Source organism: Protopterus annectens, chromosome 6.part0 (assembly GCF_019279795.1).
Source record: "Protopterus annectens isolate FY-2018-M chromosome 6.part0, PAN1.0, whole genome shotgun sequence".
In the NCBI taxonomy this organism is placed as follows: Eukaryota; Metazoa; Chordata; order Ceratodontiformes; family Protopteridae; genus Protopterus; species Protopterus annectens.
The window spans coordinates 462432619-462438086 of NC_056737.1; the positions used below are offsets into that span (position 1 = coordinate 462432619).

Below are 5468 nucleotides of genomic sequence, written 5' to 3' on the forward strand. Positions count from 1 at the left end.
AAATAATATTAGTGAGAGATTTAAATTGTGACTAAAGAAAAAGAAGAAAAGAGATAAGTGATGCAAAGATAACAGAAATAATAAAAGGTGGACCATTATATACGTGGGGTAATGACCACTGGATTTGAAAAAGAAACAATATAAGAATGGAGATAGATTATTTTATAATTTCCAAAAGCTTGAAAATTATACAAGAAGGAATAAACATAACATTTTTTTTGATCACTTAGCATTCTGGATAGAGATTCAAGAAAAGGAAGGATATATGAGGATATGTAAAGGTATTAAAAGACTAAATGATAAAGACTTAAATGAGGAAGACAGAAGTGAGATTAATCAATTATGGAGAGATCATGTAGATATAAGAATTTTTTTAATAAAGATTGGGTAAGTTGGTGGATAAGTTTAAAAGAAAAATATAAAAAATTTTCTTGGAATGATAAGATATAAAAAGAACAAAAGAGAAACAAAAATACAAACAAATTGAGCCAGGAAGTATTTTAATAAATATTAAGAAATAAGACTTTTTTTTAAAAAAAAAGAGAGGCAGATATATAAGATCAATCAAGAAAAATAAAAAAATGTTATTTAAACAAAGATATCTCCTACAATGAAAAAAGAAGTTGCACCATATTTAAATAAGACAATAAAGGAAAACAAAACAATACTAAGAGAACTAAAAGAAGAGAAAGTGAAAAGAGGGATAACACAGCAGAAAATAATGGAGGTAATAAGAAAAGATATAGAAATAAAACATTTAGAAGGAATGAAATAGAAGAAAAACAAAAATGAAAAGTTAAATGATTAAATAAAGAAGATAATGAAGGCCGAGAAGAAAACATAAGTGTAAATGAATGGAAGGATATTTTAAAAGAAGTAAATGTGGAAAAAGCAACAAGATTGGATGGGATCAAATATTATATGGATAATAATATGGAAGAGTGGCAAAATAAATATTTTGTGGAAGTATTAAATGAATGGCTAGAAAAGAAGCAACAGAAAAAGAAATATGAATGGGAGCATTGAAATGTATATGGAAGAAAGGAGAAAAAGAAGATAGAAATTGGAGATTGATATCACTGAATAGCATAGACTATGAGATATTTATGAAAATAATAGGGAAAAGATTGGAAAATAAAATTGATAAGCTGCTTAAAGATACAATTTTAGTAAAAAAGAAAAAGGAAGTAAAAATTGTTGATGATATTGAGAAAAATGGTAGATGTTCTAATAAATAGAAAGGCTGAAATTAAAGTTATGGTAGGTGATTAGAGTAAAGCATTTGATAAGATACAACATGAAGTTTTATGGGATATATTGAATAATTGCAATATAAGTGATAAAATAATAAAAGTATTTGTTTCGGAGTATGAAAATAACAAAGTGAGAATAGTGTTAAATGATTTAAGTAAAGAAATAATAGAAATAATAAACCGGCTAGCACAATGGCTAAGGTATTCACCTCCCATGCACAAGGTACAAAGTTCGATCCTGACCTCTGGCCAATGCCTGTTTGGAGTTTGCATGTTCATCTTCTGCTTCTGTGGGGTTCTTCCACTACTGAAAAACATGCTGAGTGTTTCCATCTCAAACTTACCCTAAACCAAAGATCTGGAAATTGAGTGGAGAGAAAGTACAATGAATTATTCAGGGATCTAGTACCCCAAGACAAGAAGAGGAAGAAATAGATCCAGTTGAAGAAGAATGGCAACACCTCAAAACAGCATGTGTGAGGGCTATAGTAGAGATACATGGTGGAGCCAGCTATAGAAATAAGGTACATAAGGAAAGTTGATGGTGGAAGTCCAGGAAGTCATCAAAAGAAAGGAGGGGTACAGGACAAAGTGGGACATAAAAAATAAAGTAATGGACTAGGAAGGAGTACTGGCTTTCTAACAAAGAAGCTAAGAAGGGAGTTCTGTCACCCTTCTGCTCAGCAAGCCCACATTACATCAAAGGTAGATGTAAGGAGTACTAAGAATAAAAAAAAAACACAGAAGCTGTACTGCCCCAGACACAGCCTACAATGTGAGAAGAGGAGGAGCCCACCAGGAAAGCAGCAGGCTCAGATGAGTTTCCATTTGTCCCATATGGTCTAGTGGTTAGGACTCCTGATTTTCACTCAGATGGTCTGGGTTCAAATCCCGGTATGGGAATAAGCCACTCTTTCCCATCCATGTGAAGCAGAGTCCATTTCTAACTCTATTCAAACATGACCATTAGGGTGGGAGATTGGCATAATGGTTAAGGTGTTTACCTTACAGACACAAGTTGCAGAGTTTGATTCTCACATGGGGTAACTGGCTAGGCTTAAAAATGGCTATAAGTCTGAAACGCTGTAGAAATATCCAATGAAAAAACACAAACATTGAGAAAAAAGCACCTTTATAAAACAGCAAAGCTTTCGGGTGACACGCCCTTCTTCAATAGTAATACAAGGTTCAATGAAACAATCCATTTAAATATGAGTCAGTAATAATCACATGACATGCAACCCCAAAAAAATCACGTGACAACTACAAAGCATTAAAATTACTACCAATAAAATATAAATACAATTTTTATACATATGAAAAACATTTACATAAATAAATTCATAAACCTATCTGCCCATATTTAACATCTAGCGGCATAACCTAGTACGTTGTAGTTTAACCAAAACTGGTTTTAATGTAGCAGCAGAATTCAGACCAGGTGAATGGTCAGCTGATAACCTTAATATCCATTCATACTCTTTAATTTCTAAAAGGTTATTGATATCACCCCCCCCTCTGACTGATGTATATACCATATCAATAACCCTAAATTTAAATTTATGTTCAATACTATGGGTACATATATGTTTATATAAGGCATTTTTTTCGTTTGCCCTCCTTATCTCAGATTTATGCCCAGTAATACGTTCTTTTAGCTTCCTAGTTGTTTTTCCCACATAAAATGAAGGACATATAGTGCAAGTTGCTAAATAAACAACATTATTATTAATACAAGTAGCTGCTATGTTAAATTTATACATTTTATGTGTTATGGGATGGATAAATGTGTTACTAGTATTAAAATCTATAATATCAATACAACAGGTACAATTCATGCAGCCAAGAGTACCACATTTAGAAAAATGTTGTTGACTACGTTTTTCTCTAAAGTCTTTATAACATAATCTGCTCTTTAATGTTTTCATGTTCCTATATGAAAAATATGGTCTATTGTCTAAAACAACCGTGACATCAGCAGATGCCATCAAGACAACCCAATATTTTTGAATAATATGTTTAACTAAATATCTCATAGTATTATAAGTTGCTACATATCTAATTTTATCTTCCTTCAACACACGCTTATTAAATCAGGTAAGGATTCATCTGGTAGTAGAAAAATCGGTTTCAATTTAGTTTGTCTATCCGCTATGGTATTGGCTTTAATGGCTAATAATAATTCAGAGTCATAGCCACTGCTTATAAATTCATCCAATGTTTCATCTAACTGAGAAAGAAAACATAGATCATCAGTATTCAGTCGGCTAATTCTACTGAATTGCGCCGTCACATTACCTTTAAACACATGGGGGGCATGCATACTGGTATTGTGTATATACCTGCCTGCATGAACCTCCTTTCTGTACACAGAAGTGTTAATCAAACCTCCCTTTAATTCATCCTTAAGATCTAAGAAAGTTATAGAACTATCTGAATAATCCATTTTAAATTTTAAGAAATCAGTAGTATTATTTAAATAATGTATATATTCAGTCAATTCAACAGAGGACCCTTTCCAAATTAAAAAACAATCATCCACGAAATGTTGATAGAAACATACATTCTTATTCAAAGGATTAATACTATCATAGATGTATGTCCTTTCCCATTGAAACAGAACTAAATTTGCATAAGTATTGGCTACTGGTGTGCCCATTGCCACACCAGTAAGCTGTAAATAAAATTGTTTGTTAAACAGAAAAATATTGTTAGTTAGAACCATATCCAGTAGGGAACAAATATTTTCTATATTCCTCGCTGGTAACGAGGACTGCATACTCAAAAAATCACGAATAGAGTTAACGCCATAATCATTTGGTATAACAGTAAATAAAGATGAAATATCTAAAGTCACAAACATAACTTTTAAATTTACATTCCTAATAAAGTGTTTGAGATCAGTCAGTGAAGCAACTAAGTCATCACCTGACATCGGGATGAAGCTAAGTCCTTTCTGAAGTAATGCATAATGAGAAGCTTCCAGGATAAAGTTTGACAAATTTAAAATACCTCGCATTATCGTCGGATTATTTTCCCCTGCTTGGCTGGACTGTTGTTCTTGAATTTGGTTGGATGTGCTGTTTGCCTTATAGTTGGTCTCCCTCTCGATGTAGATCGTTCTTTCACTCTCTCCAGCTGGTCTAGTTGAAAACGCTTTTGAAAAAGGTTTAATGTCGACTGATGCATTTTTTTAGCATCATTGTTTTTTTTTGTTGTCATTCCCACTCTCCATTTCACCCCAATCAAACGTGAGGTGGCATTTGCATCAGCTGATTGTGACACAACCAAGGTAGGTGTAGTCACAACCATATCATTAGATTCATTAACTGATGCCTGCTCCCGAGAAGGCGAATGCAACAATACTGATTCAGAAAAGAGATTGTGTGTCCATAGAAACTTTTTTTACCACAGTCTTTTTATTATTTGGAAACAGTACATCATTCTTCGGCCAAGAGAAGATATGGCCTTTTTGAAAATCTGCCATATCCCGTAGTAGCTTTCGCTTCTTAATTGCCTCCAGCCGATCATCAAGTGCTTGCAGTCTATCCAGCATTTGTTGGTAGGAGTTAAGCATAGTATTAAATCAAGGCATAGCCATAACATCAGTCTTCATATTCACAATCTCTTCTTTCAATTCTTTCTCACTACTAGAAAAAAAGTCGTTCATGAGAACCATGTAGTCAAGGCTTAGTTTAATACTTAGTTGCTGCCACCGTTTAAGTAATTCCGGATAGGCGTTTCCATATGAGGGCATTTTCAAAACTCTTAAGCCCCGTGGTACTATACCCCTGTCCAGATAAGCCATAAAACTAAAGCATTGCCACTGGAGATGCTTAAATGCACCCACCTTCCTTTCGAGCAATTGTAATTTCTTGCCGAAGTCCGCCGAAGTTTCTGTGGTCATGGAACAGGCAGCATAAGTATCCATAGATATTACAGAGACAAAATGCAATAAAGGATTGACTTCATTAGCCAACAAAGACTTGAGACAATTTGTAGTTTCAATAAAGATGGCTGCAAAGACTCTCTCAATACTCCCAACGAAACAGCAAAACAAACAAAATTGCTACAAGTCTGAATCGCTGTAGAAATATCCAATGAAAAAACACAAACGTTGAGAAAAAAGCACCTTTATCAAACAGCAAAGCTTCTGAGTTACACGCCCTTCTTCAATACTAATACAAGGTTCAATTAAACAATCCATTTAAATAA

At 33.5% G+C, this 5468-nt stretch overlaps 1 non-coding gene across 1 annotated transcript; it reads left to right on the plus strand.

The window, feature by feature from the left end:
* The first annotated feature begins 2084 nt into the window (after positions 1-2084).
* Positions 2085-2156, plus strand: TRNAE-UUC. The gene has a single exon. It is a non-coding gene; the product is annotated as a tRNA-Glu (tRNA).
* Positions 2157-5468: the final 3312 nt, after the last annotated feature.